Raw genomic sequence first — 18,432 nt, 5'->3', positions numbered from 1 at the left:
AAACATTTCTCATTTTATGTAATTTTACGAAACCTTAAATTCCAAACCATTTATTAAACTTAAACTGTCAAACGTTCTTAGCGTACTAAGGCGTTACTTTGTACAAAATCTTTGAAACTAAATTAAAGCTACTCTTGATTTGGAATAGTCTGACATTTGTAGCAAGTTTTTGGAAAGTATTTACGTGAAGCGTGAGAAATTTTTTCCATATGAAGTCTTTACTTTATTCTGCTTTTCGTGTAGGTAAGAACAATATTTCTATTGATAAAATAGTACGATAGAGATATAGATCGCCTTTATTTTCGCCGACCGAGAGTAGTAGTAGTTTTATTTTGAGTTACAGGTGTGTCACTGTTTTAATATCCTAATGGCTGCGGATGTTACCCTTTATTTTTTTTTAACTCGTGTTGAATACATTGTAGATAAGGTTTCAAAGTAGTTTCCAGTAAACATTTAAATAAGAATTTTGATTTCATTTTTCTTGTACAAATATAAATTATTACTATGATATTAATACTACGCTATAAAATAATTCATATTATACCATTCAAACCCAAAAAAATAGTATCTGACAAGAATATTTTGAGTGAACTATAAATATATCAGCAGAGTTTTAATTATGTTTGAAGTTCTTATTAATAACAATTTATCTTCTTAAATATTTATTTTGTATGTTTGACAATATGCAATTTTAGTTGCATTCCGCTTTTAAAAAGTATGGCTTAAATATCTTCTTAACAAAATTTAGGGCGAGAGTGTTTTATAATGCCTATATGTTAGTATAACTTTCGGTTAAAACTTAAAACAATAATCTACTTTTTGCTTACAATTCAAATAGTAAAATTTATAATACATTTTGTGTAATGTGTACTTATACGGAACAAAATTTAAAAGTTTTTCAAAAATTATCAAAATTAATTCATTAATCGACATAATTTACTATTTAATGACAATTGCAAATTCCAGTGGAAATTTCTTTTCATTAAATCTGATTTACCCACAATTCTGCGTCATTAAAGTGACCAATTGAGTGGAAATACAAAATGTGTCATATCCAGTGTATAACTTATAACCCGGATCGCATTCTCAAATATCTCTATATCCATAGTATAATACAAATAACAGGACCATGATCTGTAGCCTGAAGCACTCAAATGTTAACATTTACATAAAGCAATTCCCATCATGTTCAGGGGTTTCTAATTAATTATAGAACGATTTTTTTTATATTCTGTTAGTTTGGTAGTAAAATATTATTCATGGAAAGTAATATCTCCTTTTTTATTGAGCAAAGGTTCGTCACATAAATAGCATACATAATTTTTGTAACATATTCATTTAATATACTTGAATAAAATTGTACTCACTTAAAGTTTATGTAGTGTACTTAGTATCGCGTTTTCGGTTTTATTTTGAATTATTACGTACCAATTACAAATCAATCTCATAAAATTATATGATGTGTAAACGAATATAAGAAATGACTGTTTCGTTTTGCTAAGTTGTCTGTTGTGTTGTTTTTTAAAACAGGTAAGAAAAAAGAAGTAAAATTTCCTCTGTAGGTAAGTCAGCATTGATACGAAGTCACAAATACCTTGTTTTAGCTGACCACGTAGGGTTTTAATTCTAACTCATTCGCCTCAGTGCTCCGCTGTTTTTTTATATTCTTATGACAGATTTTAATTAATTTTCCAATTGTACTTAAACGGCCAACTTCCAAATGATTGTAATTATTATATATTCCTCGCGGTAATACGCAGTTTTTTCACTTCAAGTTTCACTTATATCGTTGTTAAATAACACACATCGTGATTTTCTTTAATCGACTTTTGTAATCAAATCTTAACAAATTGTTACTTTCATTTATTTTCGATCAATACATTTAGGATGATCCACCCAAAACATGACATTGATTGAAATAAAATTTATTAGATATTTAAATGAAACTAGTATTATTCGGATTTACTACGCGGATTTTATTATTTAAAAACTACATAATCCCGACGTTTCGGTTACTTTGCAGCAACCGTGATCACGGTATGTGTTTATAATACTAGTTTCATTTAAATGAATACTCGCGAAAATCTTAGATTTTATTAGATATCCGTAAATTCAGTCATATTTTGTAAATCTAAACAAAAAAATATATGAAATAACATGATTTGTGACCTTGTAGTAGTATTAAGTACTCAATTATAATCACCCATTCTAGAAAGTTGTTTAATTCATGGCTATATTTATGAAAGATTACTTTTAATTAAATTCAGAACAACAAAGATTTAAGTCTTATTAAGAAAACAGTTTCAAGTAAGAAAATTTTCTCGACTTTTTAACTATGTTTAATGTCGACTATTAACGGAGCTTTAAATATTATTAATTATAATTGCTGTGTGAGTTATGAATTATGAATTTTAGTCGTAGTACATCCTCATCATTAAAATTACTCAGACTATTGACTTCAACTATCTAAAACTAATGTATTCAACTTGCTATTGAAATTGTTTAGTTCATGGGTTGACAACCTTTTTTTGTAATTGATTCACAGGAATTTAACAAAATAATATATTTCCTGGTCTCCGAAGACAAAAAATTAAGTTGTATGTGCGAGTAAAGTTATTTTATTTCATATTTTTAAAAACAAGACAAATATAATTGCAATATAAACTTTAAGTTTTGTATAAACGATAACTATAATAGTATAGGTAAATATTTCAAATAACCATTCCTCCTTTCAAACCCTGAAAGTACTATTCCTTTTTGATTAAAAAGAAAAACATTCAGCCATTAGTAAATTAAAGAACGGTCACACCTACGACATATAATAAAACCACAACTTACTAGAATAACGCCAAAAATAGTAAGTAGCAGTGCTTAAGTTTTTTTCTATTTTTTGTAAGTTAAATTAATAGTATATACATTATGCAGAATTGCTCCGCTTGTAAACTTAGGTGAATTAATTAACATCTTCATAGTAATTTAATAATATTTAAGCAGATTACTTTGAATATTTAATTTCGATATCAAATTTCATAATCTTTCATTTAACATCGACTAAAATTTTTAGTCTTTGTTTATTTGCACAGTCTATATGTCATGACATTTAAACAAAACAGCATATAAGCTAATAGCAATTTACTCATAAAACTCCAAAACCATACAGAACACATGTAGCTCAGGTTTTTGTCAAACTAACATATCTAACTAAAGCTACCAATTGTAAGTAATTAAAAAGTGATATGTATATATATGTTTTTTTTTTAATCTAACAAAAGGCTTCTAGCGAGATATTTTTATCATAAAAGGTTAGCAGAATAGTAGAATAAAAGATAAAAACATATTTTTTCAATTTTCATATTTTTTCCACGTTAAAATGTTTTTAAATTTACATGCAATGGTTGGTTTTAGATAAATTGCAAAATAAGGAAACACGGAAAATTGGTAAATGATAGGTTTCTTAGAGATCTAGAGATTCAAGTATCGAAATGCAATTAGACTAAAACAAGGTGTGATAGACGTAAAGCATGGTCAATTGAAGATAACTAATATTTCATGCAATCGGGTCTGTGGTTGCCCTTCCTCCAGATATACTTATGGTAACACGGAACGAAAATGAAACAAGGAAAGTCTATTCCCTCATTCTATCTATTTCTGGCCTTATCGTCAAATTAACTTGCATTTCTGCACAAAGTTTTAGTTTAAATGATTGAATGTTTCAGACATATTTTTTTTTGTAATTATAAACACAAACAGAACACATCAGATGTGTCATAGAGTACTTTCCAGGTCCTCTATAGCGAAATTCTACAGTACTCGTTGCTGTCAAAAAAAATTCTTACGACGCTAAATATTTTCAGAGCTCTGAGTACGGTTGGTGAAAACTTTTACGTCTGCGTAACCGAATATTTCATGGGGCTTATTAAATACTGTTACCTATATGTTACCGAAGATTTGGTTTGGGAAAACATTGGAGAAAGTTATACTATATTTATAGTATCATTTGAAAAAATATTATTACATTTATAAAATAAGTAATTAAATAAAAACATGAAAAAAAAAAACTCTTTTAAAGAATCTTAATATGTAAAACGTGTTTTGTTTTACTAAATAACCATACACAGTGATAAACTCGATGACACTCGATTCCCCGTCGCCGATACATGGCTCGTTGAATATGTGGCACTAAATTCCGTTTGCGCTTTAATTAGTGAAAGATCAGACGAACTGATTAGAGCCACCTCGTTATCAATGCCTTACAAAGGTTCTGTATGAGGTCAAAGTTATATAGTATGGAGTACCATACTTATTACCTTTGATGTTTAATTAACATGTTTCATTTATGATTATGATGTATAGCTTTCAACTTGGTTTAAAGGTTCCTGGTTTGTTTGCTCTTGAAATATTTAAAGTATCTTATGATTATTCTTAACCTTGACTTATATAACATTAAATTATTTAAAACAATTCCGTTAATATAGAGTATTTTGTATATACATATGATGAATGTGTTTCATATAAATTAAAATAATAAAATAAAAAAAGTTAAAATCCCTTTGATCCACTTTATTATATTGGAAATTATTTAAACTATTCTCGCCCCCAAGCAAACACTCTATACGTAAGTAAGTAAGTACTCTATATCTAATGTATCCTGGCCTTAACGTATATACGATCACAGTTCCAACGCAAAGAATGATATGCTATTAAGTCAATGATTAGTTATCCGCATAATTTGTTACGTGAATATTTAGAGAGATGATTATCATAAACTTGTTAGAAGTCTTGAAGTAAGTATAAGAAATGTTACAAAAAGTGTCAAGAGCCTCTTTGTTATATCTGCAAAACTGTTGGCAAACATTTTTCATATGTCGTAATTACTCAATACAATGTGAAGCGATTGCACCATGTAATATAAAAGTATCTGACCAAGCTTAATGAGAAATTATTTTTTCAGCGGTAATGAAAGATTGAGGTTATTTGCAAACCATTTTTTTTAACTTCTATTAGAAGTTATAAAATTCTCAACTTTAACGATAATACGTGCTACATTGCAGACACTTTGGATAAAAAAAATTAATTGGGAAACATTTCTGCACAAAACATAATATTAAAATTGTATAAAGAACAAAATCTTTAAATCTTTACAATCTATAATTTTAGTTCTAGTAGTTTTTGTAAGATTAAAGTCTTTTGCTACATGGCTAATACAATTGTTAATATATATATTTTAATATTCGTATTCTATTGATGTTGGGCAAATTTCAAGGAGGTTTGTAGGGAAACTTACATTTGAAAAGTAAACATGAAGGAGTTTGCAAACTAAACAGAACGTCGAGTTTTCTTGAATTTGCTCAAATTTATCGTAGTCTTCTATATTTGTTTTGTATTATGGTGTTTGTGTGAGAATCGGATGAGTTTGTTTTATGGAGCGTGAACCGAGATATCTCCAAATACCCTACATCACCACATATACAAATGACTATGCCAGAATGAAATATAAAGTTACAGTTGAATTAATTTGGGCTATATTGTATAGAATATTAAAAAAAAAAAAACAAAAATAATTTTTCATATATGTTTTTACAGGGATTATGTGAAATTTAACGTCTAAAAATTGAATTCATGAGAATTTTTCTTTTATATTAATAGTTATATATCTGAGAATTTTAAAGAAAAAATTAATGTACAGTATTTAATACGCAGACAACACAAACGAATGTAGCTTTTGTCTTTATTTATGTAAATAAATTAAAGTTTCTATATAATATACAAGGTAAAGTCAGTAAAAATTGTAACCAATAAGTCTAATTTTCACTGATTTTTTATTTTTTTCTATTTAATACAGTAACAATTTTTCTACTTTCCGTTATAAATTACATCTATGGGTTCAAAATTCAATAGTTTTTCTATTAATTACACAGGATATTATTATTCGATAGACCTAGATTTGCAGCCCTCTTGAGACAACAAACGTCTAAAAAATCTTTTTGTGATATATTGAATGATAATCCTAAGACCAAATAAAGTTATGTTTGTAATCTTATATATTTTGTATAACCTAATTGCGAATGGAAAAGCTTGTTATCTGCTTGACCCGCATATAACTCTATTAACGAACAGTTTTTTCATCTTAATAACGTTGCCAATTTACTCAGTTTAGAAAGTCAAATCGGGATAAAAGTGGCCAAAAGTTTTGAATGGAATAACTTGCATAAGGACATTTAAATTTTAGTATCACAAATATTTTAGCTACTTCACCTATAGGTAAGTGGGTGTTAAAGTCCAGTCAAGTCAAGATGGAAGCCAGCATCAACAAAAGTTACATGTGAGAAAAAAAAAAATTTTTCACTTTGACTATCAGCAGATTTCAAATTTAAACAACACCTACGTCTTTGTCACTAAAGTAAATAGAGTATGGGCTATTCACCAGCATTATTCATCAAGATCTAATTTAAAACTTTGTTTAAAGTAAAAACAGAAAATATTGCTTTTACCACCAAATAATTATAAACTTAATGTTTTAGGCTTGATAAGCAGAAATTTAAAAAAGGTGGCTTATGAACGGTGACCACTTTATACATTTTATAATTTATTACGGCGTCTCTAAGCGAATAATCATAATGATCAAGAACGGAAACATTAAATGCAGATGGTTTGATTCTACATCGACGTTCATAAATAATATTAAAATAAACATTATTGTAGACACTTTAAAAAACTTACCAAAAAGAATAGAAAAACGGACAAGATATCAGGCCAAATCAACATACACAAGTCTTCTGTAAAGTCCCACATGTGTAGAAGAACTGTTAGTAATAAATGTACTGGTAAAGAAGTGTGTATTTAAGTAATATTTGTAATTCTGATAACAAATGATTATGAGATTGTTAAAATTTATTAAAAAAATGTAATCGTTTTAAGTTGATATTTTAATTTCATTAAAATAAATAAAGATATCTAGTTTTAAATACTTTACATATATATATAGATATATATATATTTATACTCTTATACTGTGTAGTTTATGAATATTGGAAAAATATTGAATGCTGGGACGGCGCCGCGTTAAGAAGGGGGTGATAAAGTTTCTTACTTCTAGTTTTAAATCTAAAATACTTGGTTTAATAACAGCTGATACTACGCTAATTCAACGAGCGATGTGGGTGTATAAATTTTTATTGGATCATATAAAGAACGTAAAATGGTATACATTTTAGTACATACAAAAGAAAAAGAACCTACAAAAGACCTCGTCATTAAAGTCGGTCAAAAATTGTTAAAAAAAAACTCTTACATGTATTCATCGCCTAAAACAATGTCAAGTCGACGTTGCCCCCTACGTTTAAGTTTAATGCTCTTGAAAATAATTAACTTTTCGTTCATAAAAAAATTTAGAACGTATGCATTGGCTGACTAGGTACATTATACGTTGAACCAGGTTATTCAATATGGATATATTTTATAAATAGCAAAGTTATTTATTATTCTGAAAGACAGTTAAAAATTTTATATTATTATAAAGGACGTTACATTTCCTTAATTTTGAAATTAAACAAATTTAGATTATTAATAATTTTTAAAGCAATGGTAACGGATTTATGTCATGTTTCTGTAGACTTTTTAGACCCTTTTTCAAATCTGAACCTAGAGAGATCAAATTATGTTGGTAAGACGGCGTGATTTTATGGAAATTTATTATATACTCCAAAATACGCTCCCTTTTCTATATTTCCATCACATTTGTCAAGCTAAATGGTGAAATAATAAAAAAATCAATCATGTTCAAGTGTTCTTAGCAACAATACCGAAACTGTATTTAGTACGTGTTTTGTTTTTTTACAGTAGTCGCAATAGTAGAAATAATGCTTATTGGGGCCTCCCTTTTTTATAGAAGTAAAAACTTACGATTCACTTCAGTTTCTGTTAGTCTTTCAGTTTCAGTTAGTTTCGCCTTTTACTTTCAAAATTATACATCATTAATCATAATAGACGTTACCTTTATAACATGGTAGTAATCAAGGAGAAGTGTTCGTTAGAGCAATAGATCGAGTTTCCTTATTGAAGTCTATTTGATTCTGATTCTTTGTAGAGCCCATACTTCACAAAGGAAATCGTTAGCGTTGTTTATTAAAGCGTATAGAAATACACTCTTAGATATTGGTACGATATAAAAGTTTCAACTTCAAATAAACCATAATATTTGACGGAATTTCTTAAGTTTAAATAACAGAAAATGATAGAGATAAAAGAAAAAGCATCGTTAATTAATGTCGTTTGTATTCTGTTCTTAACTTAAAGTACAAATTGTACTGCCAATGACAGCTGTTGCTTGGGTAAGGCACTTTCAAGCATTATGTACGCCATTTTCTCTGTATTGATTTATTTTTCACCACAGATACGTGATTCTTTTTGAAGTTAGTATTCGTGTTATTGATAATGATTAATGTAGGTCATTCCTTATATATTTTATAAAAAAACATTATATTCATAAAGCGCCACACATTTGTTGCTAAGAGACATTAATAATCGTAAAGGTAGTGACAAAGCTAAAAAGTTATGTTTAGTAGTCAAAGTATAAGTATCTCGAAAATGTCAAATATTTTATGTTGATGGTTTTTCATCTAAAAGCAATTAACGTTCATATGGTTTAAGTACATGAGATTTCATTTAGAGTCGGGTGTAGTTTTTTGTACAGCTTTCGATGGTCTGACTTTTTAATTTGAAACAGCTTCGGAATATATATGAATTGACATATATTTAATTATATGATACATATCCATCTTAAATAAAATTTACTTTTATTTCCTTATATTACGATTATTCCCAAAACTGGAACCCGTTTAAAAGTAAGCAAATGACGTCTGTTATATGTAAAAAAAAATAGGAGACAATTTCTATTGAATTTTAAGAGAGAGTTTTAGCCAAGAAAATTATTGTTTTATATTACGAAAAATATCAACAGAATGAAAATAACCCATTGTATGTAATTTAATTTATTGAAGGCAATATCCTTTATTAACAGAGGAGACGGAAATTTATTATTTGGAATATTTGAAAGTTTGAATGATAAATTTAAATTTTGTCAAAATAATAAAAATGTTTTCCTCTATAATACCTTCATTTATGTATTTTTTAAATTTATTAAAAGAACGGTACTAAGAAGTAAAAATTAGTGATAAAAATTTTAGGTACACGTTTATTATTTTGGTCGTCACATTGACACAAACTGATCATTAATCAAGTCACTAAATAACTTTTGGATTTCTTTCTATTTGAAATATATATCATTTATTTCGTATATAATAAGCTCATAAAATTTACAGATTTTCCCCGATCACTTTACCACGTTCGGTTACGCAAAGCTTGTTGCATGTACTATGATATTTATTAATACCATGTTCGACGTTTCATTTTAACAAACAAACAACACAGGTAGGAAAAAAAAATTACAGACTAAAGATTTTGTTGAAATAATATTTTGCATAAACGAATTTAATAAAGATATAATTTAAGTAGCAATTATGAATGAAATATTTTACAGAAATAATAATAGATGGTCTTTGTAGTAAAGCTTACTTGTTTAATAATAATAAAAATTTTAAAGCAAACAAGCACGATGTCACTTTTTGCGCATAATACACAATTTTTTTTTCTATTTTCTAACACAATTAACTAATCAGAACATAACATAATGCAGCTTCTTAAATTTAAAACATACTCCCAGACTTTGATAAATATGGCCAAATTTATTTTAATAAAGAACCGCATATTAAATTTACATGAACTGTTATAGCGGGCTTTCATTCTTCTTTATTAAAACGAGGTGCGTGTATAAGCGGGCCCGTAATGAGTAATTTAATAAAGAACATCTCACATTGTGCTATAGCCTACCAGTATAAGTAAGATAGCAACATAAGCTATTACTCAATATTTTGTCGAAAAATGTTAAGAATTAAAAGGATTAAGGATAGTGTTTGGGTGACTTAAAAATTACTTATCTAAAACATTACAGTAACTTTGACATCCCACAGAAGAACCGCGAAGAATAATAAAAAGTTGCTACATTATCAGGCTCGCTATGGAAATGATTGAGTGGCAAAAATTTGTTTTTTATTGTTTTTGTAATGTTTAATTTTTTAAATGTACATTCGCAATTTAAATATAAAAAATAATAATAATTAAACTGTATAAACAATGTGTTAATATAATAAAAACTTTGAAACCTAATATATAGATCAAAACATTTATATAAAATATTGCTTGGAAAATGGTTAGCATATCGCAAACAAAGTGTGTCAATTTTTCGACGTTTCCCGACACTAAAACTCGAACAATGTTCGTATAAAGTAAGAACAAAAGCAATTCAAAAGAGAACAGTGACAGGTACGAGCAGGGATCGAATCTCTGCCGTTACTGGACTTATCGGTTTTACTACTTTTCGAACAATAGTTTGTGAACATACGATTACTAAGTGGACTCGCGGAGTTATATGACGTATATAACTAGGAAACGTATATAACTAGTAATCCTGACAATTGCAATTGTATTGTTCGTCCATACCAAAAAAAAAAAAATTAAGGAAGACGTTTTTGAAATCTGTATTTAATTATGGAAAACATTTTAAATTGTGGTAAGAAAATTAAAAAAAAATATTAACTTCAATACATTATTTAAATGTAAGGACTTATACATTTTTCATGTCAGAAAAAAATTTAATTAATGCTATGAATAGAGTAAGCTTTAATAAAGGTTTACATAATACTTTTTAATGAAATAAAATGTTCACATCTTTACACATATTTATCATAAAAAAACCTCATAACAGTACATCAAATATAAATCAATAAAAATGTCTAAACATTTCATTCTCGGATGTGTTGAATACTTCACGAAGACCTACACTAAGCTGAATTTACTAAAGAAGCCTCAAAAGTTTGGTAAAAATATATTTAAACAATACGAAAAGTATGTAATTCCATAATGTAATTTAGTAGAGGTTTAAAACAATTCGTGATAACTCTTACTAACTCTTAATCATAAAAGTTCACGAACTTTGTAGTGGTAGGCGGTGACTGGTACTCGATCTTTTTGTTTGCGGAGAAATGAGATATTAAAATCAGAAATAATGCTATTAAAGACACCTTTTAGAAACTTGTTATATATTATTATATGGATCTTAAATTATTGTAAAGGCTCCCTAATGAAGTTGCGTTACAATCTTGAATTATTACGTAACAACTATAATTAGGTCAGTGATGTAATTATAAATAATGATATTAATAACTGTGACTTTAAATATTGTACCTAATCTTGGTTAATTTTATAATATTTTTGCCAATGGGACAGCGTAATTGTTATGATTTTAAACTGATATGGAATCATGCAAACTATATGTAGATTCTTATGTGCTTATATTCTAAATATTTCTTAAAATATAAAAATAAAGAACGGGACAGCTATAATAAATAAATCTATGATCTTATTATTGCTTAAAGTCATATAAAAGAAAATGGTACTAAGCGATTACGCACATGTGACTGAGCAGGTGTAACTTAAAAATTGTCGCCAATAACATTATCCATGTAAATGTTAGGTTATGTAATTGCGACGATCGAACAAATCTTACAAGTTTCTGAATTCCTCTTAACATTATAAACGTGAATGTTTATATGTGATTGGGTGTATGTGTTTGTTTTCCTGTTATTGTACGTGTTTGTATTCTTACATTACTCAAACACTACATAATCAATTCGGATGTAGTTATTTTCTTATGGTTATGTATACGAGTACCTTACTTTTAATAATAATAATTAAACATTCTTTTCTTGTGTCAGTAAATATATGTATAAAATACAGGCACAGAAACGATAGAGAACAATACTGCAATGTTTTTGAATTTTACTTAGAAACTTACATTTCAATATTCACTTTAAAGACCGGCTTTTAGTTAATACCCTTTTAAATCTTTTTCAGTCCAAGCTAGCAAAAGAATTTCCGATAGCTTAGTGGCCGCTTTATTTAAAGTCCATATTTTATGAAAACCCTTTGGTATGGTTTATCTAGGTCGATCAAAATGGCTTATATCAAAGTCATGCGAAAAACTCCTGAGGTTGTCATTATACATACATTATATGATACTGTTTGATCCTTGTATGTAGTGTTTTTGGCATGATATTTTCTTTCTTTAATAAAATAGTAAACATTGTGAGACGAATATAGCTTTTTTGTAGGATAATGTTGTATGTACAAATAAGCAAATAGTAATTCTAATCAAATAATTAACTTAAATAAAATAAATACAGTCCAAGTACATTTGTATTTCATAATTGCGACCACCATTAAGGGTTACGTGAATACCTTTCTGACGAGCGTTGATGGCTGTGAAGCGTACGCTAGCTTTTGATGAAACCATGATTACACCCAACATATGCATATATGAGAATATTGGAACGTCAGCTATTCTAGTTGATACTAGAAGTGGCCGTAAAAAGTTAAACTAGTGAAAGAAATAAGTATAGGCTTGCAGAGTCACAGCACATTATCATAGATAGCGATATGTTTTGAGAGTTTGTTTAGTATCTGTAGTGAAGTTTTAATTAATGTTACAAAAATAAAAATAAATTATTTACACTGTAAACGTATAAAATACATTGTTAGTATTTATTTTTAATAGTATCTTTAATTTCAAAAATTACTTCTTGTGCCATTTCATTTCTGGTTTTGTATATACGTATGGAGTTGTCACGCCTTTGTGTTTCGCGTATTCAAACTAAAAAAAACATTTTGTCAAAGGAAAATATAAAACACATGTTTAATACCTAAAATATCTATGATCATATACATACATGTAAATGTTAAAAAAAATATCAATTAAAGTATGTACAAATACGGAGTACGTTTCGGTATGAAAAGAGATAATACAACGCCAAACTAAATTGAAAACTGAATACAGATTAATAAGAAGAGTATTTCCATTGGAATAAATCTAAATTTGTACGTGAGTACTATGTACATTATGCATATATCTTTCCTATTTCTTAAAGAACTTTGAGATGGGTAATTTATCTTTCACTTTCTGGATATGTCTGGAAAAACGATATTGCAATCTTTGAAATCAAATATAGGAATGCTAATGAATATATGAAATCGTACAAAGACTGTCTTTATCTACTAAAAGTACGACTATGATATATGGTTTATTATTTTCTTAACACAAGACCGTCAGGAAAAAGTGTTGGGATTACGGAGTTTCAATAAATAGAATGTTAATATTTGTAAGTAAGGAAACTTATATATGTATGTAGTATATCTTCTTAGTATATATTTTTTTTTGATTCTGGAATTAAAACAACGTCCATTTACTTTGTCAACAAACATGATTCATTAAGAGTTTACTTTGTTCAAAATAAATTCTGAATAACTCATCATTTATTCGCGTTAATCAGAGCAGAATTAACGCTGGAACAGAATTCAAAAAATCAATTTTATTTAAAGTGGATGATGTCTGTCTTCCATCGCGGCTGTCTTTAAGCAGTAGTTATGTCTTTTTATTTTTGTATGTGAGAATGTGCAATATGAGTGGTTAAAGTGAAAAATACCCGTTAGTGTGGCGGGAAAACCTACCAATATCTCACAGAGATCATTCTTGCACTTCAGGGAATCTCCGAGATCCCTGAATGTGGATCCAGAGCCCTCCGCTGTCACACTCCAGTCTAAGAGACAATTCGTAGACTTGTGATAATCTCTTACAGAAGTCTGCTCTGCCAATTTTTTAAAAAAAAGGACAACAAATTATATAAACAAAATATACCGTCTTTAAATATTTAATCTAGGTATTAGTATTAGTCAAGTTCCAAAAATATTACACGAACATTTAGGCGTCAGGAAGCTTGGTACCAGATGGATTCCTCATACTTTAATTGACGATCAAAAACACCTTTGCATAGAGTGCTAGAAGATGGAAGGACAGTTACTGTAGACTGGTATGTCAATCGTTGTTTGTCTGTTGTCTTAGAAAAAAATCAATAGCAGCGCCCTCGAAGCAGGAACCTCCTTCACTGTGACCATACTTCAGTGCACAACGCAAAACGGACTGTTGAATATTTGACTATGTCAATTGTCGAGATACGAGTCATCGGCCTTACAGTCGTGACGTGGCGCCTTGAAGTTTTATTTATTCTCAAGAATTAAAGATACAATTCGAGGTATTCGCTTTACGAGCCCTCAAGATGCGGTGAAAGCCTACGAAAACGCCATAGAAGAGATTCGGAGGGAAGAATGAGCCTACTGCTTTTCATAGTGGTTCCATCGAATTCGACTATGTGTAGAGAGGAACGGAGATTACTTCGAAAAACGATAAAAGCATTGACAACTTTCTACATTAATCATTTTTCATTTTCTAAACATTTTCAGTTGTATCTAGGTAGTATGAAATTTAAATCTTATTTCATATAATAATAATATTATATATTTTTTCAATAGATTAATATCATTTAGGGTACTAAATTTCCTTGAGGGTATTAATTTTTTCTCAGTTATTTTATAGATGTTATTTGAAATAAAATAAGGTAAAATCCATAAGTGAAAATAAGGTGATAAAAGAAAAGACTTTGTATATTTTTTACACGTCATTTATTATTGATTGTATAGAATGTGCTATGTATAATGATAAAACAACATTTATTTTTTGAATATTTATTAAACTTTCTATTCAATCTTAATGATTGCCGAAACATTAAAGCATTTCATTAAGAAACGCAAATATTTTATGAGGATTACGTGAGGAGCGCATCCATTAACGTGACGAAATAGCTCAATCTGCACCCAGACCATTAATTTGCCACCTGTTTCCATTATAAGGCTTTTATTTAAGGTTTGTAGTATTAGTTTAATGACGAGGTTCTTAAAAATCACAGATTAAAAACAAAGAAGTGCTTAGAACAAATTATTATTTTTCTTGAAAATAACATTTTTGAAAATAAAAAGTCCATTCATATATATATAGAGAAGAGTGAAGATTATTAAAATCTTTGATTAAGGTGTAAATCATTGCCATAGCCTACAATGCGAGAAGAAAAAATATTACCTAAAACATAAAATATATCAGTAAACTTTTTTGTCATTTATGATTTATGACAAATGTTGAAAAGCTTTCAAGGCTTAATTTTACGGGTGTACTTTTAAAACGAAACGAGAAACTTAAAGCTCTCCGAGCAGTATTGAACTATTGACAAACCACTCTATGTCTATTGGCGAAGCGTTTGCTCTCTGGTAAAATGACAAGCAAAGAGTACTAAGAAACCTACAATACCTAAAAATGTTATCGAAAATATAAAAACTTGTGCTGCCTTGAATTTTGCCTTTCTAAAATGTTTTAAATTGACTTTGCTTTTATGTACTTGATGAATTGCTACATAAATTTATATTAAACTATATACTTATTATTTAATATCAATTATGGTTGCTAGGAAAATTTCGTTTTTTTAACTTAAGCCTTCTATCAAAAATAATGTTTCTCTCCTTTGTTCAGTTTGTATTAATAATTTGTTATGATCATTTTTTATTAATACATCAAACAATTTTTTTTCATATAATATTAAACATTTAATGTCAGGTAATTGGTGTTGTCTATTGTTCTGTATGATCACAAGCTTAGAACAAGACGTCTGTTCCTTCCTATCATGGAAAATATGTTACATAAACAGAAACCTAAAAATTATTTGTTTGATCAGTGGAATTATAAATTATTTATGTGTGTCTTTCCCAGAATTTTTAAATATGGTCGTAAAACATTTCTAAGGTACAATAACAGCTTAGTTCTTGTAAATATTTCAAAATTAGTTCAAAGGGCCCACATGCGAAAAAAAATTTCTAGCCTATTATTAAATAGATACAATTGTAAATAAGGTAAGTTTTGAAACTTTAAGCTTAAAAAAACCTTTATTATTTTAACAACCTAGTAATGATCGCCTCTACAATCTAAAACTCTATAAACTTATATATACTGATTCTCAAACAAATGAATATAATTAGGAAAACAGAAGTAATAAAATGTAAATAATATTTGTTCCACAGTTCAATGCACATTATAATTAATTATATTCAAGATACAAACATAGCAATTATTATTACGGTTGATGTGCTTGTAAATTGAATTGTGAGTAAAATTGACAAACAAGAAACAATCAAGGTAAGTGGCAATCGTCTTCACGAATAGGACGACATAATGTATCAAGTCATTGAATATTTCATAAGGTATATTAACTAAAACTGAAGCGGAGATTTAGATATAATGTTTTGAAAAATATAACTCTACATAGGGTTTAACATGTTCGAAGTCATATTTAAATGGTCATATTCAGGGTGACAACAAATCTTGTCTTTTACTATAAAATACGACGATTAAAGAATCAATAAAAGAAAAATTATTTGCGGAATTATTTTGAACAACTTATAAATTACTTCATAAAAGAATTGTTAATAAAGTGTGAATTACTTAGTAATATTAGAAATTAGAAATACAATAATTTAGTTTGATAAAACGTACAAGGTTATTGTTACATTGAAAAGAAAAATTATTGTTAGGCCTGAAATTTACACAGAAATATATTTATGAAGCTATCTGCAAAAAAAATGTATCTTGAATGTATTTCTTAAAATTGAAGTACTAACTTTGATCTTCATCGAAACTTACATTTTAAATTATGAAAAGTGATTTATGTCTCATTATTAACAATTATTTACTTAAAAAATTTAACCACATATATCAATATAAAATATTACTCAATCATAGTTTACAATAGTTTTGAACTTGACATACATACATTTACATGTTTAATAAAAAAAGTTTTTATTTTTGGTGAGAATTATTAAATAAAAGAATAATATTGTCCAGTCTGTCAAGGTAAATTAATTAAGAAAAAGTTAAGTTAAATTTTGAAGGTAACTTAAGTATTTAAGCAAAATATATCGTAAGTTTTTTTTGCTATTCCCATAACACCATCTTCAATATTAAAAACTGACTGTAAAATTCTGACATTAAAAAAGTCCTCTTGATTTAAGTTAAAATATGTGTGTAAAAGATTTTAAACTGTAGTCCAAACAATTGATTAAATATATAAATATAATGTAAAGACGTTGATAATTCCTTTTTAAATTATAATTTTTCAATAAATACTGGTATAGATAAATTTAATTCTTGAGACAGAGCCATGAGCTGCAGAGAGCCGGATTTCCGGTCTTTGGTTGGCAATCACACTGTGAGCATGTCTGCGGTATTTTTCACTTTAAAATGAACAGCAGAAATTGAAAAATATAAAATACATTTTTTTTTATATATAATTTTTAAATAATCGTTATTTTGTGATATTCTAAAAATATAGAAAGTAACATAATATACATACGTATATACACATATATATACCTATTTATCAAGAAGCAGTAATCATTCATTTTGGAAACCCGAGATAAATTTATTCACACTGTTTTCTAAATCTGATAGCCACTGACCATCCCAGCCGTTCTTAACAAAGAAATTGGACCGGATGGGCTCTCACCAGGAAACCGGATTCTAAACCCTAACAAATAAATATATACCGGCAAAGGACAGTTATCCATAGTTTAGTAAGTGAACAAAAAGTTTTCAATAGAAATGTATAATTTCAAAAAAAAAAAATTTATAAAATTTATTAAGATGTACTTACTATAAACATACTGTTTATGATTTTTTTATAAAAAAATTTAAATATTATATTTATTATTTAATAAATATTATATCATTTAACGACTATACTGGCACGCGTGAAGCACTTCATTGTGTAATAATATCTCAAGAATGCCTCATATCATTTTGGAAAGAAGCTGATACTCTTATACCCCTGGACCGATATTTACCCCCACACGGCTAAGAACCAGTGCAAAGAAACTAGTTTTGGATTGAAAATAATCGTTCCCTTTGAGGGTGGCGATTCCAACAACACACACACATAGATATAGACACACGCACGCACGCACACGCGTTTTGCATCAGAGGTTAAAAATATATAAGATATAAGATATCTTTATTTAATATAAAATAACTAGTGATTACGCTTATCCATTAATATTATAGTAAGTTTTCCAGACGTTATTCTTGCATTAAATTACATTCAAAGAGGTTTTTATTCACACGAATCCTATTTTGCATAAATATTTTTCTCAGATCATATATGCATCATCATAACATGTATAACGTAGAGATAGCTAAACATATTATAGCTTTCATTGTGTCTGGTGGCAGTGCACACGGACCACCGGAAAATGCTACGTCGTCACTCCGCAGTGGCTCATAGCCAGAATTCGATTTGGGTATCTACCTTTGTTCCAAAAATTCAACGGTGTACAGAATTCGATTGCACCGGTTACACCGTTTCTCCAGCCTATGTTCACCATATATAA

The sequence above is a fragment of the Danaus plexippus genome, chromosome 5, assembly GCF_018135715.1.
Source record: "Danaus plexippus chromosome 5, MEX_DaPlex, whole genome shotgun sequence".
In the NCBI taxonomy this organism is placed as follows: domain Eukaryota; kingdom Metazoa; phylum Arthropoda; class Insecta; order Lepidoptera; family Nymphalidae; genus Danaus; species Danaus plexippus.
Note: the sequence above shows the minus strand (reverse complement) of the source record.